Source organism: Globicephala melas, chromosome 9 (assembly GCF_963455315.2).
Source record: "Globicephala melas chromosome 9, mGloMel1.2, whole genome shotgun sequence".
NCBI classification, from domain to species: domain Eukaryota; kingdom Metazoa; phylum Chordata; class Mammalia; order Artiodactyla; family Delphinidae; genus Globicephala; species Globicephala melas.
Genome location: NC_083322.1, coordinates 61,328,023 through 61,349,529, shown reverse-complemented (window position 1 = coordinate 61,349,529; position 21,507 = coordinate 61,328,023). Strand labels below are relative to the sequence as shown.

The following is a 21,507-nucleotide window of genomic DNA, read 5'->3' as shown; positions in this document are numbered from 1 at the left end:
GACACTGCAGAAATACAAAAGATCATGAGAGATTACTACAAGCAACTCTATGCCAATAAAATGGACAACCTGGAAGAAATGGACAAATTCTTAGAAAGGCACAACCTGCCAAGACTGAATCAGGAAGAAATAGAAAATATGAACAGACCAATCACAAGCACTGAAATTGAAACTGTGATTAAAAATCTTCCAACAAGCAAAAGCCCAGGACCAGATGGCTTCACAGGCGAATTCTATCAAACATTTAGAGAAGAGCTATCACCTATCCTTCTCAGACTCTTCCAAAATATAGCAGAGGGAGGAACACTCCCCAACTCATTCTACGAGGCCACCATCACCCTGATACCAAAACCAGACAAGGATGTCACAAAGAAAGAAAACTACAGGCCAATATCACTGATGAACATAGATGCAAAGATCCTCAACAAAATACTAGCAAACAGAATCCAACAGCACATTAAACGGATCATACACCATGATCAAGTGGGGTTTATTCCAGGAATGCAAGGATTCTTCAATATACGCAAATCAATCAACGTGATACACCATATTAACAAATTGAAGGAGAAAAACCATATGATCATCTCAATAGATGCAGAGAAAGCTTTTGACAAAATTCAACACCCATTTATGATAAAAACCCTGCAGAAAGTAGGCATAGAGGGAACTTTCCTCAACATAATAAAGGCCATATATGACAAACCCACAGCCAACATCGTCCTCAATGGTGAAAAACTGAAAGCATTTCCACTAAGATCAGGAACAAGACAAGGTTGCCCACTCTCACCACTCTTATTCAACATAGTTTTGGAAGTTTTAGCCACAGCAATCAGAGAAGAAAAGGAAATAAAAGGAATCCAAATCGGAAAAGAAGAAGTAAAGCTGTCACTGTTTGCAGATGACATGATACTATACATACAGAACCCTAAAGATGCTACCAGAAAACTACTAGAGCTAATCAATGAATTTGGTAAAGTAGCAGGATACAAAATTAATGCACAGAAATCTCTGGCATTCCTATACACTAAGGATGAAAAATCTGAAAGTGAAATCAAGAAAACACTCCCATTTACCATTGCAACAAAAAGAATAAAATACCTAGGAATAAACCTACCTAAGGAGACAAAAGACCTGTATGCAGAAAATTATAAGACACTGATGAAAGAAATTAAAAATGATACAAATAGATGGAGAGATATACCATGTTCTTGGATTGGAAGAATCAACATTGTGAAAATGACTCTACTACCCAAAGCAATCTACAGATTCAATGCAATCCCTATGAAACTACCACTGGCATTTTTCACAGAACTAGAACAAAAAATCTCACAATTTGTATGGAAACACAAAAGACCCCGAATAGCCAAAGCAATTTTGAGAACGAAAAATGGAGCTGGAGGAATCAGGCTTCCTGACTTCAGACTATACTACAAAGCTACAGTAATCAAGACAGTATGGTACTGGCACAAAAACAGAAATATAGATCAATGGAACAGGATAGAAAGCCCAGAGATAAACCCACGCACATATGGTCACCTTATCTTTGACAAAGGAGGCAGGAATGTACAGTGGAGAAAGGACAGCCTCTTCAATAAGTGGTGCTGGGAAAACTGGACAGCTACATGTAAAAGTATGAGATTAGATCACTCCCTAACACCATACACAAAAATAAGCTCAAAATGGATTAAAGACCTAAATGTAAGGCCAGAAACTATCAAACTCTTAGAGGAAAACATAGGCAGAACACTCTATGACATAAATCACAGCAAGATCCTTTTTGACCCACCTCCTAGAGAAATGGAAATAAAAACAAAAGTAAACAAATGGGACCTAATGAAACTTAAAAGCTTTTGCGCAGCAAAGGAAACCATAAAGAAGACCAAAAGACAACACTCAGAATGGGAGAAAATATTTGCAAATGAAGCAACTGACAAAGGATTAATCTCCAAAATTTATAAGCAGCTCATGCAGCTTAATAACAAAAGAACAAACAACCCAATCCAAAAATGGGCAGAAGACCTAAATAGACATTTCTCCAAAGAAGATATACAGACTGCCAACAAACACATGAAAGAATGCTCAACATCACTAATCATTAGAGAAATGCAAATCAAAACTACAATGAGATATCATCTCACACCAGTCAGAATGGCCATCATCAAAAAATCTAGAAACAATAAATGCTGGAGAGGGTGTGGAGAAAAGGGAATCCTCTTACACTGTTGGTGGGAATGTAAATTGATACAGCCACTGTGGAGAACAGTATGGAGGTTCCTTAAAAAGCTACAAATAGAACTACCATATGACCCAGCAATCCCACTATTGGGCATATACCCTGAGAAAACCATAATTCAAAAAGAGTCATGTACCAAAATGTTCATTGCAGCTCTATTTACAATAGCCCAGAGATGGAAACAACCTAAGTGTCCATCATCGGATGAATGGATAAAGAAGATGTGGCACATATATACAATGGAATATTACTCAGCCATAAAAAGAGACGAAATTGAGCTATTTGTAATGAGGTGGATAGACCTAGAGTCTGTCATACAGAGTGAAGTAAGTCAGAAAGAGAGAGACAAATACCGTATGCTAACACATATATATGGAATTTAAGAAAAAAAAAATGTCATGAAAAACCTAGGGGTGAAACAGGAATAAAGACACAGACTTACTAGAGAACGGACTTGAGGCTATGGGGAGGGGGAAGGGTAAACGGTGACAAAGCAATAAAGAGGCATGGACATGTATACACTACCAAACGTAAGGTAGATAGCTAGTGGGAAGCAGCCGCATAGCACAGGGAGATCAGCTCGGTGCTGTGTGACCGCCTGGAGGGGTGGGATAGGGAGGGTGGGAGGGAGGGTGACGCAAGCGGGAAGAGATATGGGAACATATGTATATATATAACTGATTCATTTTGTTGTGAAGCTGAAACTAACATACCATTGTAAAGCAATTATGCTCCAATAAAGATGTTTAAAAAAAAAAAAAAATAGGATAAATCCTGAATACTACATCTGCTGGTTATTCTGGAAGAATGGTCTTCTTTCAATGTAATCCTTTAATTCATTTTTTCATTACTTTATGTTTTACCAACAATAAAAATTAGGAAGAAGTATAATAACCATACCAAAATTTCAGGGACAATGAGAATTTTGTTAATGATTTCACTTTGGGACAGCCTAGTGGTTGGTCTCTATTTACTCCAGTTTTCAAGGAGGAAAAGAAAAGAGTCCATTCTTCTGCTCTGCCCAATTTCATGGTAATTCCTTCAAGTATTTATCAAGCAATTAATATATGCCAGGTACTTTTATCTTCAAGGCTCTAAAGATAAAATGTGAATAAGGCTGTTGCTACCCTTGTCTTCATAGAATTCATAGTGTAGTAGGGGAGACAGACAATAATCAAACAGTCAAAATGCAGAGCCTCGTGCTAGGATAGAGGATCTGAAGGATTTTGTTGAGGCACATAGCAGGGATGCCTAATTTTGTCTGGTGGGTCAGGATAGGCTTCTTAGAGATATTATGATTTAAGCTGAAGACTGTTAGTATAGTTAGTAGCCAGGTGAAAAGGGGAAGGAGAGAGCAAGGATTTTCCTGGCAGAGTTGTAAGATGTTTGAAAGCCCAGAAGAGGGTGAAGAAGGGAATAGCACAGCAAAACAAATGAAAGAAATTTGACTGGAGCATTAAATTTTTCTAACATAAGCTATGCAAGTAGCTAGTGGTAACTTTAATTTAGATAATAGAGAAGTAGGTTCAAAGAACATTGCTTCAGTAATAGCTACGCTCAGATATGTTCAACTCTTAGAAAATGAGACTTTAACATTTAATCTTCTAGGTAGTTTTCACTATACTTATATATTTATTTTGCCTTTGAGTTGTGCTCTTTTTACCTCTTAAGCAAGGTGATGTGAATACTAGTAATGCCTCACATTTCTTGATTAAGCACTGTCTTATTTTCTTAGCCACATTTAAAAACTGAAAATGACAAAATCCTAAGAATACATCTAACCAAAGATATTCAAGACTACCTTACTAAAACTATAAAACATTGCTTAGAAAAGTTAAAGCAGACTTAAATTAAGGGAGGGATATGCCATGTTTATGGATCAGAAGACTCTACATTGTTAAGATGTCATTAACTCTCCAAATTGATCTTAATTGCAACACCAATCCCAATCCCAATAGGAAATTCACAGAACGATTATAAACTTATATAGAAATACAAAAGACATAGAATAGCCAAGGTGATCTTAAAAAACAAGAACAAAGCTGGAAGACTTACATTTCTAGATATTAAGACTTATTATAAAGCTAAAGTAATTAGACAGTATGGTTTTGACTAAAGAATAATTCAGTAGACCAATGGAACAGACTAAATCGTCCATAAAAAATGCACACATATATGGTCACCTGATTTATGTCAAAAGCATTACTGCAATTAATTAGAGGAAATAATGGGCTTTTTAATAAACGGTGCTGAGACAGTTAGCTATCCATATAGAAAACAATAAACCTGACCCCTACTTCATATCATATCACAAAAATTAATGAGAGATCATAGACTTAAAGTCCAAAAATAAAAAACTATTTCAGAACAAAACCTAGGTAAATATCTGAATGACCTTGGGGGAGGCAAAGAGTTTTGAAACAGGATGCAGAAAGCACTTAACCACAAAAGAAAATAATAAATTGCACCTCATCAAAATTTAAAAAGTCTATGCATTAAAAGATACCATTGAGAAAAAATAAAGACTGAAGAAGATATTTGCAATACATATATCCAAAAAGGGACTTAAAGAAGTTATATAAAGAAGTTATACAAGTCAAAAAGAAAAATATTAACTACCTAGTTGAAAATGGGCAAAAAATCTGAAAAGGCACTTGAAGTTATCAAAATTACCAATACAAATATGCAAAGGTATTTACATTATTAACCCTCAGGGAAGTGAAAATAAAAATCCACCAAATGGGGCTTCCCTGGTGCACAGTGGTTAAGAATCCTCCTGCCAATGCAGGGGACACGGATTCAAGCCCTGGTCTGGGAAGATCCCACATGCCACGGAGCAGCTAAGCCCGTGTGTCACAACTACTGAGCCTGCGCTCTAGAGCCCGTGAGCCACAACTACTGAGCCCGAGTGCCACAACTACTGAAGCTCGCGCGCCTAGAGCCTGTACTCGGCAACAAGAGAAGCCACCTAATGAGAAGCCCGTGCACCACAAGAAAGAGTAGCCCCCGCTCACCGCAACTAGAGAAAGCCCCGCGTGCAGCAATGAAGATGCAACGCAGCCAGAAACAAATAAATTCAATAAATAAATTAAAAAAAAAAAACCCAAGTGGCTAAAATTAGAAGGACTGACAGTCACAAATATTAATGAGGATAGGAAGCAACTGGAACTATTATACATGGTGGTGGAAGTGTTAACTGATAGAAGCACTTTGTAAAACTATTTGGCGTTATCTACTAAAAATAGTATACTTCTGGGCAAACACCCAAGGAAAATGAGTGTTCATGTAAAATGCATATACAAAAATGTTCATAGCAGTGTTATTCATAATAGCCCCAAAGGGAAAACAAACCAAATGTCCATCAGCAGTAAGATGGATAAATTGTGGTGTTATTCATTCACTAGGATACTACAGAGCAATGAAAAAGAATTAACTATTACTAGATTGCAACATATGGATGTATCTCCTGAGCATGAAGTTGAGTGAAAGAAACTAGACATTACAGAATATGTAGTATATGCTTGCCTTTATGTGAAGTTCAAAATCAGGCGAAACTAATCCATGGTGATAGAGGTCAAAATATTCTATTTTTGAGGAGGTATCGCCCAAAGTGGAACACAAAGGAGCCTATTGGAGCGCTGAAAATGTTCTATATATTGTTCTGGGTGGTACTCATGTGGGTATATACATATTTAAAAGTATATGGTGGTATTAGCTTCATATTTTGCACTCTCAGCTATACCTCAGTAAAATAGTAAAAAAAAAAAAAAAGAAGAAGAAGCTGAAATTAAGGAGTTTGGGGAGAGGAAGGGAAGAATAGAAGCACAGAGCATACCTGAAAGAAAGCAGAGACCGAAATGAATTTTAGTGACAATTATTTATAGGCACTTTAAAAAGAAAAGGACCATTTTAATGAGGGATGTCTTTTTTGTTTACATATCCTACTTTCTAATTTCCTCACCATTTCAAGCAAATATCTTCCAGCCCTAAATATCAAGAGACCTCTTTTATATAAAAATATGAAAAATGACTTTCTTCCATTCCAAGGAACATATATTAAGCATTTGGGAGCTAGTTTGGGTAACTTGGGCTAAGAGCATCAGAAGTTCACCAGAGCATCATCTAAGGCTTCTCAGTTCTAATGACAAAAAGCACTGAAGAATTTTCCAGCAATTTCAGTGTTTTCAAATTCACCCCCCCCAACACTTAGCACACTCCCCCCAACCCCACCATGGTTGCTTTAAAACATTTCTTTAAAAATTCAGTGGCACTAAAATGAATTTTTGAACACTTTAGTAATTACCTGATATTATTGATGACATTCTTGTTGATGATCAAAATAGTAATGGAAATAACATATCTTTGGATAGCTGACGGTTGTCTATGGGACTAATAGACTTTAACCTGCTTCCAACATTGTTTCTAGCATCTTGGCATTTAACTAACCTTTTCTTAAAGCCGTGCCTATATTAGGTAGAATAGCCTAGGCTAGGCTGTGGTACAGAGAAACACCCCAAATTCCGTAATTCCATGGCTTAAGCCAAGAAGCATTTTTTGGTTTTGTTTTTGCTCACCAAATAGTACTGGGCAGGTGTCCAGGTTTTTGGAATGGCTCTTCCTCCAAGTTGTTTATGGACCAGGCTGACAGCAGCTTTGCAGTCCTTAGGTATGTCTCCAGTGTCCCCTAGATGTGGACATCCCAGTCATCCCAAAAGGAGACAGAGCCTGCAGGAGCACATGTAGAAAGGCTTTAGGCCAAGCCTGGAGATGGTGCCTGTTACCTGTGCTCACATGCTGCTGGAGAGAACTTTGTCCCATGGCCACACCTATTTTGAGGGGAGACTGGAAACTGTAGAAGGGCACATGCATACTGATGGACAGCTGGCAGCCTCAGCCACAAGAGCACTTGCCCAACAACTGAAAATCTGAGATGTTCTCAGACCTGTAACAAAAGGAATCAGCATTGACCACTGACACAAAATGCTAATGAATTAGGTGTGTACAAAGAACACAAAACCCAAGTTTTCCAGAAGAGCTGACCTAGAAAAAATTGGAACGAGGTGATTTCCAGCAGGAAGGAGCAAAGAAATGCTACAGAAATATGTTAAATCTCAACACAGAAAATGTTTTAACGATTTAGACTGATGGGAAATTGAAGGAGCTGGACCAGCTCCCTTCTTGGCATACAATTACTGTGACAATGTCTTCTTCTTAAATACACACACACACACACCCCCCCCAAAGTGAGAGAATGTCAGTCATCAGACTATAAAAGTAGAAGCCACAGACCCAAAGCGTGTGATGGTATATATTACGATGCACCAGGTTAAAAACAATTTATTTGACTAGCATTTTTAGCTCCTACTATCGGTACCAGGGTAACATAATCAAGATATGGTCCCTGCCACAAGCTCCCTGCAGAATATAGAAGAATATAGTCAGTTAAAATGACAATGACCATGCAATGTGATGTGTCCTGTGAGATAGTAGAGGTGTATAATAAGGTGCCATTGGGGCCCCAAAAGAGGAGCGTCTGCAGTCAGACTTGGGGATCCCGCTGTGCTTTCTAGAAGAGGTGGCACAAGCTGGATTGTGAAGGGCCAAGAAAGGAGAAGAAATATGACATCAATGGGAACAACATGTGAAGGGGAAGAGGATGAAACCACTTTACAAGTTGAGAGATCACACTGGGAGAAACGAACAGTTTGGAAGGTTTGCTGGAGAAAAGAATGAGAAAGAGAGAGAGGCAAGGATCTGAGGCAGATCACAAAGGATATGTATGCCGGTTACAGAGCCTGGGTTCACCCTCGATGTTCTGGGGAAGCAGTGACAGTATTGTTCTTGAGATGGTCTTTCCAGGTTGCCCTGAACTCCCAGCTCCACCACACTTTGGAACTCAAGGGCAGCAGAATGTCTACAAAGGGAGAGGATTGATCTTTTTCCCTTTTCACTTTATCCAGGACCTACAACAGAGTGAATTAACACGACCCCTCAAACAAGGTGGTTCTTAGCACATCAGTTCACCTATTGATTTAGGAGTTGATTTGTGTTTCTGAGTTATGATTACTTACAGAATCATCAATAAGTATAATAAAAATATACTGTAATATGAAGTACAAGCAGGTTTTAGCTTAGGCAGACAAGAGACACAGGCAAACTTGCCAGCCTTCAGGTGGCACATAGACATGAATAAATGATCCATAAAACAGTAGTGAAAAGAAAAGGAATAATGGCATATGTTTAAAACCTCAATAAAATACAAAAGTATCAGTGGGATAAAGAGACAGTAATATAGCCTTTTACTGTCTCCTGAAGTGTGTGCTTCTCAGATTAGAGAGAAATTGATAAGGCGGGTGTCCTGGGTTCTGTCTTGTGACCTGAGTTAATACTTCCACTAATGACCTGAAAGAGGAAGTGAAGCCAGTCGGTTAAATTTTCTGATGACAGAATTGCTTTCTTAAGTTAAAAACAGAAAAAAAAAATCACCAGCTGAGCAAACATTAAGACACTTGGGATTATACAGCAGAAACTACACACCATTGTAAAGCAGTCATACTCCAATAAAGATGTTAAAAACAAAACAAAAAAAAAGACACTTGGGGCAGTGTGATAGCTAACTAATCTGAACTATATCTGCATGTCGCAAATAACATAATTGTGAATCATTTTAAACATATTTATTTCAACTTGCCAAGGGCTTGAGAATAGAAAACCTTTTACTCTTTGATTCCTATGTGAATGAATGTATTGCATAGTGAGTCATGGTTTGTATTTTAAAACAAGAAGCCAGAATCACAAACTTTTAACATGCTAGATTATTTTGATGTAATGAGTTGACAAGGAAAATAGAGTAGTAGGTGAAGTGCTGACATCGCATTTTGGGTAATATACAGTTAACCTAACTGGTTTGAGATGTGCTACAATTAGGAAAGCAAAGTGATTTGGTGAAATGAGCATGGACTTTCACATCCTGCCCCTCCCCTGCTCACAAGTAAGCTTGGGTGAGTTACTTAATGGCTCTGAAAACCAGCTTCCTTCTCTGTGAAACAGAAACAAAATTATGGTGTAGGAGTGTTGTGAGAATCAAATGAGAATATGTGCATGTGTATTATACCTAATCAGTGAGTGGTGGTGATAGTGGTTGAAGAAGAGGGATGGTGTCTGGGAAAGTCTAAGGGTAATTGAGCAAACAGAACATGTTATACATATTACTTAGTGGGAGGACAAGGCCTGATGGTTCACTCCTTCTGATGTCCTCCCTTTATTCATTCGTTGTTTTGTTTACCTGCTACCTGGAGGCATGTAGACTTAGCCTTATAAAATTGAATAGTGTAATTCTACCCTCATGCAGCTTACAGTCCAGAGGGTGGCTGGGCCTACATGGGAGCAGGTAGCAATTACCATAGTTTTGGGTCCTAAGCCAGTTTGCAAAGTGCCTTGATTATAGAGAGGAAGAAGCTGTTAACTCAGCTGAGGAGCATTCCAGGAAAAGGTTCTCAAAGGAGAAAACCTTTGAGTGGAAACCATAAATGTGAGCACGAGTTGCCATGTGCACAACAACGGGAAGAGGGCTTTCCAGGCAGAGGAATCTTGCAGAAGGTGCGGGTGGGTTTGTCTTGGTGTAGCTGGAGAACGGCAGCTCTGTATGCCCAGATGACATGGTGCCTGGGAGGTGATGTGGGAGAGGAGGCAGATGGGCTGCAGGCTGGCAGGCAGGGTATGGGTGTGGAGTCTGTATTTTATACAAGACAAGACAGCATCCAACCGAGGCCATGTTCTTACCTTTCTATACTTACTGGCTGCTTGGTTTTAGGCAAATTACTTTGGACCTCAGTTTTTTCTTCTATGCAAATGAGGATAATTTTGCCTACTTTGAAGAACTGCAGTAAGAAGCATTTGTAAAACACTGCCCTCCGGAAGTGTTCACTCCCTTTTCTTCTCCTTACCCAACTTGGAACACATGATCAGGTGAAATAAAAAAAAGGAGAGTTAAAACTCTCTTCCCTGGAAATTCAAAAGAGTGTAGACTGTGGTATGTATCTCTACTTCTCCTGAATCTTATTTGAGATAACTACTTGATGAAAGCATTCATCCAGTACTTTATACATTCCTAGTACAATATTTTATACATTTGTATATAAAATGTATATTTTATACATCACCCTGAGGCATTGGTGTGCTCCACTCTCCTAGGTAACTTCTATACTCATGATCAGAACATGTTATAAACTTGAACTTGTGAAGAGCAGAGTAGTGAAGAAATTGGCTTTTTTTTTCCTATTAGTATCTGAAAATGAGTATCTGAATGAAAGTGTTCGTGTAAATGAGTTGAGATTCTGTCAGCCACATGTGTGCCTGTCCTAATTACACAGGTGGATCCAAAATTGTTGTCTTGAATTAAGTTTTATTAATTCATGTAAAGGGAATGCTAGCTAAAAGATTCAATTTTATCTGTAATTTCAGCAATAATGAAAAATGTTAAAATTATCACGACTTATTTATTATCCTGAATTGTTAAAGTTCAAACTGCATGCTTAAGAGGAAATGAAGTAAGATGACAACCACATCTTCCTTGTTTTTGGCAAAATACTGCTTATTAACCATCCCAGCTGCAGCATTAAACATGTACAGATCTTCCTCAACTTACATTGGTATTATGTCCGAATAAAATCATCATAAGTCGAAAATATCATAAGTTGAAAATGCATTTGATACACCTAACCTACCAAACATCATAGCTTAGCCTAGCCTACCTTAAACGTAACTAAAGCATATAACTTATGACCACAGTTCCTTGAACAAGCCAAGCACACAGCAGCCTTGGTGCCTTTGCGTCCACCATTGTTTCTGCTCAGAATGCTCCACTCCCACCCCACCCCCAACCCCATATCAGCATAGTTTGCTTCCTCAATTCCTCCAAATCTCTGGTCCAAAATCACCTCTCAGGAAGCTTTTCCCAGATTATTCCATTTAAAAGAGACTCCTCTATCACCCCTCCCAAACCCTGCAAATATCTCTTTCCTTTGTTGCTTTATTTTCACCATCTAACAAACAATAGATTTACTTTTGTTGTTTATTGTCCAGTTTTACCCAGTAGAATGTAACCATCATGAAAGTAGAGACTTTATTTCCTGCTTATGCTCAGCACCTAGAACCATAGGTACTCAGTAATATTTCTTGGGAGGAAAGAAGGGACTTAGAAGTAAGAGTGATATCAGGAAGGCTAAAACTTGGAATGATTGAGGTTTATGAAACATCCTAATAACAACAAAACTGTTGTGAGTGTGAAGATAGACCCACTATTAGGAACAGATGGTTTAATATATTCTGTATTTCTTCTTCATTAGTAAATTTCAATGGTTCCATAATGAGTAACTTTCCCTCATCGACTACCAGGTCAGTACAGTTTGATAGGAAAGTCAGGATAAATGTTTGGTTCTTTGTCAAAATATTGAGTTGGTTCACTGGCATTCTCTACAGGTGCCCAATGAGGTTTTTTGGTTTTCAGTTAATTTGTTCATTTCCTTGTTTTTAAGTATCATTATGAACTCAGAGATTTAAATATATTGGATGTGTTTTAATTGTTGCTGATAATACTTTATTGATGTTCAAATTGTCTCATCTTCAGCTAGTGAGAGCCTCTTCAGGTTGACTCCTGAATCCTTTTGACATGACCCTGATAGTGGTCTTCTTTGATTTCTTATACAGCATAATATTTCAGGGTCATCTTATATGTTTCCTGCCCTAACCCTGGAATCAGCCATTTCAACAAGGAATGCTGATTCCTTAAAGAGAGATATGATAGTTAGAGACCATGATCTGGGTGCTAGGGGTGCTCATTGCTTCTGAGTTAGCCACTATATTTAGACCTTTACTGTGGACAGAGCTAGAAAATAATTTTGGATGATTTAATTTTAATGGCAAAAGCAAAGAAAGCAGAACTATTAAACTCCCATTATACTTTCTCCTCCATTAAGGGAGGTGGTATTAAAACTGGAAAGGATAGAAAGGACCTCTTGAGGAAAACTTGAGGCTCAGTCCATGAAAGGGGCTAATGTGTATTAGTTCTATTTAAATAACTTAGTCACCAGACTTAGATAAATTATGTCCCAGAAAGAACTCATGTATCCAAGCACAGAAATACTGCCAGTAATGTTTGAGAAATCAGAGATGCCAGAAATAATATAACAAGCAAATATTGTCCTATTTTAAAAGAGAATTTTTAAAACTCAAAAATTTAATATACTTTGATTCTTAATCAAATCCAGAATTGATTACTATATAGGTGGTTTTTAAGGAACTTGGGGAAAAAAATGGGATTATCCTGAAGCAGAGTGGATTCACTTTAACGCCAGACTAATTCCAATTCCTCTTACTGGTAATATTATTTAAGTCTCATATAGTTCTCTATAGATAAAATGGAGAAAAGTGAGTTAGAGATTGGATTTTTAAAAAAGCAAGACAGAGCTGAGAATAGTCTCAGTACTCACTTTAAATATAAAGATATAGCTAGGTTAAAAGTAAACGGATACATTAATATATGGCCTATAAATTCTGATCAAAAGAAATCTGAAGTGGCCACATTAACATTAGACAAAATAGACTTCAGAACAAGGACTATTAACAGAAATAAATATAATCTTGACTAAATGTGGTTACCCGAGGAATGGAGGTCAATTTAAAATCAGTCAGTGTAATTTACTAGGTGAATAGACCAAAAACAAACCATATGATCATCTCAATGGATCCAGAAAAAGCATTTGATAAAATTCAATATCCATTCCTGATAAAAATTCTCAACAAAATAGGAGTAGAAGAGAATATCTTCAACTGATAATGGGCATATATGAAAAACATACAGCTAACATCATACTTAATTATAAAAGACTAAACACTTCCCCCCTGATATAAGGAATAAGGCAAGCATGTTTGCTCACATCAACTTCTAGTCAACAATATCCTGTCCAGTTCAATAAGGCAAGAAAAGTAAATAAAGACATACAAATGGAAAGGAAGAAGTTAAACTGTCTATATTCTCAGACAACATGATATATATATATACATAGATCTGTCTACATAGATATATCATAGAGAGGGAAAATCCTGAAAAATCTTTCAGAAAAAGCTTTCAAAACTAATCACTGAATTTAACAAGGTCACAGGATATAAGATCAAATTACAAAAATTAATCCATATTTCTAGTAATGAACAATTAGAACTTGAAATTTATAGAAATTAGAATAGCATGAAAAATATGAAATACTTTGCAATAAATTTAACAAAACGTGCAAAATCTGTGCCCTAACATCTGAAAAACAAAATGTTAAAAGAATGTTAAAGATCCAATAAATGAAAAGATGTACTATGTTCATTTGTCTAAAGATATTGTTAAGATGTCAATTCCCAGTAAATCTGTAGCTTCAGTGCAGTGCTAATCAACATCCTGAAGCCTTTTTTGAAGAAATTGTCAAGCTAGCCCTAAGATATGTGTAGGAATATGAAGAACCTAGAATAACTGAAACAATTCTGAAAAAAATTGTAGGACTTATACTACCTGACTTAAAGACTCATTATAATGCTACAGTAATCAAGACAGCATGGTATTAGTATAAGGATAAACATATACATCAAAATTATAGAATAGGGAGTCCAGAAATAGACGCACACATATAATGGCTTGTTGATTTTTGCCAAAAGTGCCAACCAAGGCAATACAATGGGCAGCTGGACAGTTTTTCAACACGTGGAACAGTTGGATATCCACATGTGGGGAAAACAATATCAACCTATACCCATACCTCATATCATACAAAAACTAACTTGAAATGGGTTATAGATCTAAATGTAATAGCTGAAAATACAAAATTTCTGGAAGAAAAAGCACAGGAAAAAGTCCTTGTGACCTTGAGTTAGGGAATGTTTTGGTAAAAACGGCACAAAAAGAGAAACTAGGTAAAAGAAAAATTTGGTAAATTAGATGTCATCAAAATTTTAAATGTTTTATCTTCAAAAGGCACTTTTAAGAAAATGAAAGGCAAGTTTCAGGCTTAAAGGAAATGTTTTCAAACTTATGTCTGATAATGGATCTATATTATCCATATAGAGAACTCATAGCTCAGTAATAAAAAGACAAACCTAATTTTTAAAAATATGCAAAAGATTTGAATAAGCACATTACTAAAGATATATAAGTGGCAAATAAGACTTAAAAAGAATTTCAACATCTTTAGTCATTAGAGAAATGCAAATTAAAATTATAATAACTATGACTACACATCCACTAGAATGGATAGAACTTAAAAGACTGAAAATACCAAGTGTTGAAGAGGCTATGGAACCCATGGAATTTGGATCATTGTTGGTAGGAAATGCAACATGATATAGTTACTTTGGAAAACAGTTTGGCAGTTTCTTATAAAAGTGAAGTTACAGTTACTGTATGATCTAGGAATCCTATTCCTAGATATTTGCCCAAGAGGAATGAAAAGCATGTCTACACAAAAACGTATGCTCAGATGTTTTATTCAAAATAGCCTAAAATTGGAAACAACCCAAATGAGTATACAAATTGCGCTGTATCAATACCATTAAATACTACTCAGAAATAAGACAGCGCACACTGTAAATACACGTAACAACATTGATCTCCAGGGGGTTATGCTGAGTGAAAGAATCCAGTCATAAAAAAAAAAACTAGACTACATTGATATGAAACTCTAGAACTAAAGACTAATCTGTAGTGACAGAAAGCAGATTCGTAGTTGGCAGGGGTTGGGACTTGAGGGAAGGAATTGACTGCAGTGGAAACTTTAGGGAGCGATAGAAATGTTCCATATCATAATTCTGATGGTAGTTGCATGATTGTACACATTTGTCCAAGAACTCATCGAGTTGTACACCTAAAATTAAATCTTACCTCATAAATAAAGCTGATTAAAAGCAATGAAGGGTAAGCTGGGGTGAAGTGAGAGAGTGGCATGGACATATATACACTACCAAATGTGAAATCGATAGCTAGTGAGAAGCAGCCACATAGCACAGGGAGATCAGCTCGGTGCTTTGTGACCACCTAGAGGGGTGGAATAGGGAGGGTGGGAGGGAGACGCAAGAGGGAGGAGATATGAGGATATATGTATATGTATAGCTGATTCACTTTGTTATAAAAACAGAAACTAACACACCATTGTAAAGCAATTTACTCCAATAAAAATGTTTTTAAAAAAGATTAATGTTTACCCTACTAAAAACTTAATTAAACCTTAAAAAAGAAATAATGATGATGATGGTGGTGGTGGTGATGCTAGTGGTGGTAACAGTGCTGGCATCAGCTTCTAGGCACAGAATGAAACAGATACCCTCTCTGCATATTTTTCCTCTAGAATTCAGGGAATCCACTGACCACCGTGCACCTAAGGGAATTTGATGCACTGGTTTCTTTCCACTTTGTTGAGGAGTCTGAGCTGAAGAGCCTTAGATTTCTGATAGAAGTACTATTCAGGCTATGTGGCTTGGGAGTCTCCCTATGCCTACATCTAAATTGATAAGTCCTGCATAGTCGATTCCTGAAATGGTACCTGCACCTATTGTGCATGTCATAGACTTGGAACACTGTGAGTTACATGGTCAATGGTAGATCAATTACCCTGTGTCCCGTGGATTAATGTAAAGAGCATCAATTAGAGAACCAAACACACCTGAGTTTGATTCTAATTTTTATATATCAGTTAAGTATCTAAGTCGTGATTTCTTCTTCTGTAAAACAGGGATTTCCCCCCTAAAAAATGTATTGCATGTAATAGGTGGTATATGAAATATGGGAAGGGTTCTCTGTTTAAATAAATTTTAGAAACCCTGGAATAATCAAAGTTAAAAAAGGATCCTTATCATAGAACCTTTCATATGAATTTCCAAGAAGGCAAAAGTGAGCAGCCTGTATTAGTGCTTGGTTCCGCATAACAGAAACTTGAATTAATTGAGGCAAAGGGAGAAATCTCATGTGACCGTAGGAAGGGCAGCAGGATCCAGGAATTTGAATGCGACTAGGACTCTGTCTCTTCTATGCTTTTCTCTATATGTCACCTTTATTCTCTCAGACCAATTTTCTTCATACCACAGGAAATTCAAATGCCACGACTTCCTGCCCTTAGTGCAGGAAGTCCCTAGAAAAGGATTGAGACTTATTTTCTCTAGTTCCAAGTTAAAAAATCCTGAGGAAGGGCTCTGATTCGTCCAGCTTGAACCAAGTGCCTTTCCCTGAATCAGGCATCCATGGTGCCTTGTGACTGACTCACCTTGGGTTCAGGTGCTCATCCCTGGGCCAGTCAGTAGGAGTGGAGGGGTGGTCTATAAAAGAGCATACCAACAACCCCCATTTAAGCCACATTATTAGAATAAAGAAAAGGAACATTTTTGAAAGCAGGGTGAGGGTTTTGTTAAGGGAAGACCAAAAATAGATAGCTCCTACAGTCTACACGTGGCTGCCCACACACATGCATGGTGCACACCCAGTCACTTATACCTACTTCTGTACGTAATACAATGTCAGAATTGCTCCTGCCGTCCGTGGATAAGTATAGGATAAATCAGGTCCAGTAAAATGACTCAGCAAGATGTTTGATCATCTGTCCCTCTAGAGGTCTTAGTATGTTGGCCTCAGAAAAAACAATCTTCTTTTAATGAAACCAAATATCTGACCTTCTGTTTTCCAAGGGACTTCAGATAGGCTAGACTTTCTCTTGTGGCACCTTCCTAAAAGTCAAAAGAAGTAATTCGTGTATTCTCTGATCTTAACATTTTTTTCTGAATGCAGGATGCATAGATAGGGGTGAATAGATAAGTTAATTAGGGAGGAGTATTGAGAACTGCTTGAGAAAGCAAGCCAAGAATACTGATGTGGCCTGAGGTGTCTACAAGAACTGACATGAGTAGAATCACCTGGTGGAAAAGGAAAATTAGACAGTGATACTGGGCTTGGGGTGGTCAGATACATAGGAGTCATCCTCTATACCCCCAACGTCTAACCCCTCACCAGGTCCAGTCTGTTTTACCTACTAAATATCTCTCCAGTCAGAGCATTCTTTTCCATATCTAGCATCACTACCCAAGTTTAAAGCTACCATCATCTCTCCCCTTGACTCTAGATCTATCCTCATCTATTCTCATCTCCCTCCAATCCATCCACACACTGCAATGAGTGATCTTTTCAAACTGAAAATAGGGTTCTATCTCTTCCTTGCTTCAAAGACTCCAATGTTTTTCCACTGCTTCTAGGATAAAAACTAAAATCCTGAGCACACCTCCAAGGCCCTGACATATGCCCCAGCCCACCTCTCTTGCCTCATCTCACACCGCCTTTCTGTTTGCTCTCAGCAATCCAGCTGCACTAGTTTTCTGGGGCCTGTCTTATTGCCCTCTACCCCAGGGCCTTTGCACATCCTCCTCCCCCTGCTGGAGCTCTCTCTTCCTTGCACAATTAACCATGATCAGTCCTTCAGAAGAGAGCTTGAGCACCACCTCCCAGAACATACTCTTGTTCAGATTTCTTGGTAAATCATTCTTATGGAACTGTGTGGCTTTCCTTCTGATCACCTCACTCAGTTTGTAGTTATTTGCTCACTGCTATGAAAATGCCCACTGGACTGTCATCATGAGGCCTCCATTTTGTTCACTGTTATCGGCACGTGGAAGATACTCAGTATATATTTACTAAGCGAATGGATAGAGGGAGAGAGGCAAATCCATCTTCTAGAAGACAATGTAAAAGTAAGAGTAAGATGGGGGGTGTGTGGCTTTATTTTACTTTTAAAGGAAAGAAAACACTAGGAAAAAAATGCAAAGCTACTCTCAAATTATTTGGTTGTTTAGTAATATGAAGACTTTTCCCACTGAACGGAGAAGCCAGCTTGTACTGAGTACGAATAGCTTTGGCTTCATCATATGTAATTCAAGTTGGGGCTAAGAGGTAGAATTTCAGGTTATGACGAGTAAGTACAGAGAAGTGCCCTGTAGTTTTGGCACACAAGACATTACTCCTTTCTCTGGTAAATTGAATTTCTGCAGCCTTGGGAAGGCAGGACCCATGCTAAAGAGGGTCAAATATATGTGATCATTTCCTAGAGCTTGGAGAATAAGAGAACAAAGCTGGGGCAACAGGAGTAAAATTAAGAAATAAAAAAAGATACATTTATTTGAAGATTTTTTTAAAGAACCTTGAAAACTACAGGAGCTCCTCAAGATGTTTCTGTAATTGAATATAATTTATTTGGGATTGAGAGGAATAATAATCAAAACATTTTTTACTTAAGTGCATCTGGAAGCATATGAAATTAGACTCTTGATGGTGGCCTGTGCGCGCCTGTGTCCTTGGTGTTTTGTCCTTGGGCTGCAGACTGGAAATGTGTTTTAGAGAACAGACATGGAGCACAAAATATTAAATGAACTTTGCCGTATTCAAAATGCCCAACAGTGTAACATCCTCCTTGTTTGGCAGGGAAAGGGCTCAACATTTGGCAACTCAGCAGTGCATTAAGTATTTTAATAATCATTGTTGACACACAAAGCATATGGCCTTTCAGAACTCACTGGGTCAAGTGCTGAAGTCGTCTTCTAGGTTCCTAAAATTACTTTACAAAATTCAAACAAAATTAAATTAGGGCACATTTCAATGTATGTTAATTCATGAGTTTTGTGTTATAAGCAAGGGAATTAAGTTTTCTTCTAGGATAAAAGAATATCTGTGTGTAACTGATTATGTTAATGTAAAGGAAAAAGCAAAATTCACATCCCCACAGAAAAGTAATTTGTATTTAATTAGAAAAATCTAGAACCTCCGCATAAGCAGGCCAGCCTCACAGCTACCTTGTATTTACTATGTACTCCTATTCATGCCTTAAGACTCACCTCAGATATCCCGCCATCTCAGAAGCCTTCATTGCCCCTTACTTACCGTTTATATGTTATGTATATGGCCCCAATAATGCTATGAAATAAACAACTGTAACACTCAATGGCTTAAAACAATAAGCATTCCTTATTGCTCACAGGTCTGTGGGTTCGCACATCAGTTCTGGTCTCTGCTGGGCTCACCCGTGAGCTGTGGGGAGGGGAGAGGCTCTGCTGACCGTGGCTGGCCTCCTTCACATGTCTGGGCATCAGTTTGCCAAAGGCTGATCTGCTGGGACCACTGGGCTCTCCTCCTCATGTCTCTTGCATGCACAAGCCTCAGCACCTCTCCAACTGGCCAGCCCAGGCACATTCTCAGGTTGACCTGGGCATGTTCTCACAGCAGTCTCAGATAAGGGAGGGAGAAAGTGTAAGCATGCTGGCATTTTTTCCCCCAAGCTTCCAGTTTCATCACATTTGGCCCATTGACCAAAGCAAGTCACATACCAAGCCCAGTGTCAGAGTGGGAGGAGACTACAAAGTTACAGGGCTAAGGGTGTGGATACTAGAAAGCCTGTAATTGGGGTTTTAATGCCATTGATCAAATACCCCTGCCCATGCCACCCCCAGCATTAATCATTCCCTTGTCTGTGCTACCTCTGTCTTCACTCTTAGTTCTGTTGTTTTGCTTTTCCCATTGTATTATAATATAGTTGCTAACTTATCTGTCTTCTCTAAAAGACTAGGGGGTCCTTGTGCCTCTGTGCATTCATTCTTAAGTATTTATTGACCGCCTGCTATGTGTCTCATTGCTTTACAGACCTCCCAGTGCCAAGCACTGGTCCTGACACATAATGGGCACTAATGCTCACTAAGCATGTGTTGAATGAATGCATACGTGAAAGCTCACACGTGTATTTATCTCCTCCCCCTTCAGAAGGAAAGGGTAAAGACAGATGCCTCTCAGGGTCCCAGTTGAGGAGTTCTTCCTGGCTCGAGCAACTGGTGAACCAGTGGGGACCTGCAGTGAAACTCTCAGCTGCTTAAACTTCTTGCCCTGCACTCTTCCACTTCTCCCTTCCACTTCTCCCTGTATCATCCCTATTCCTCTCAAAGGAGGGCAGAAAATCACCGATACTTAACACATCCTAACTCTTTTTATAGTCCGCACACCCCAGTAGCTTTCCCTAGAGTCTCTCCACTCCACAGTGAGGAATGATCGAGTTCGGGGATTTATTTAAGCTTACGGTGTGCTTTGAGAGGAGCTGGATGGCTTCATTTGCTGGTTTTCCAAGCCCTGTAGACCTAGGAATACAGAGGAATTCTTAAGTAATGCTTTACACAGCTACAGAAACAAGACCCTATTCATATAGGGTATTAATTCTGTCGATATGGTATTAAATGTACTGCCTGATTATTTTCCAATTCCATAGAAGCCTACAGGAAACCTTGTGCTTCTGGGTAGAATCATAATTTTGAGCTTCTTGATTTTGCAATGGTTAGTGGAAGTCGTTTGGGGCAGCAGAAGAGCGTGGCTTTGGAGTCAGGCAGGCTAATCTAGAATGCCAGCCCTGCCTGTCAGTTACTTCCCCTGATGAAGCCTCTTACCCTCAGCCATCAGAGCGCGATAACAGAGGCTAACAGAGAATAAAGCTGGCATGTGATGAGCGAATTGTATTAATTGTTCACTTGTATCGATTGTATAATATTAATTTTAAATTATATCTATTGTTGAATTGTTTTGATTATTAAATTGTTACAAATGATAACAATTGTGTCAATTGCTACTGTTACTGCATAATACCCTATAATTTTAAAAGCTGTGAATATAAATTATTAGTGGTAAAATTAATATATTTTAAATCGAATCATCTTCATGTTTATTTTTATTAAAAAATAAAACTATCACTTTTAAGACTACTTTAAAAGTTCTACTTTAAAATGGTACTCAGGTACTTTACCTTTAGAAATGGTCTGGAAGTTTTCTTGATTCGGTCACCAAATATATATTCAGCACCTGGTTTGTACCAGGTCGCCAGGTGCCTATCATATAATGGTGATCAAGGTAGACTTTGTCCTCGAGTCCCTGGAGATACCCACCTGAGGTATCCTGTGATGAAAGAGCTACCATTAATGAGTCAGCATTATTCCCAACTCCCAGTTACCTACCTGGTAACTACAACTGCATGAATTATCTGAGATAAATTAACATGTGACTACCTTTCCCTGGTTAAAATAGGATATAGTGATGCTTCAGGTTAGAGGAAGGGGAAATTTTGATTCCACTATTTTTAATGTAGCTGTATTAAATTTTAAAACTTTCTGTATTATTATCAAATAATATGTAGAATAACATTTCTGAATCTTCCTGACCTTCCCTCCATCCCTGAATT

General features: G+C 38.1%; 1 protein-coding gene across 26 annotated transcripts in view; it reads left to right on the top strand.

Annotated features, from left to right (window-relative positions):
• Nucleotides 1-21,507, top strand: part of ICA1 (islet cell autoantigen 1) — a 150,894-nt gene that overhangs the window by 85,790 nt on the left and 43,597 nt on the right. The gene's annotated exons all lie outside the window — the stretch shown is intronic.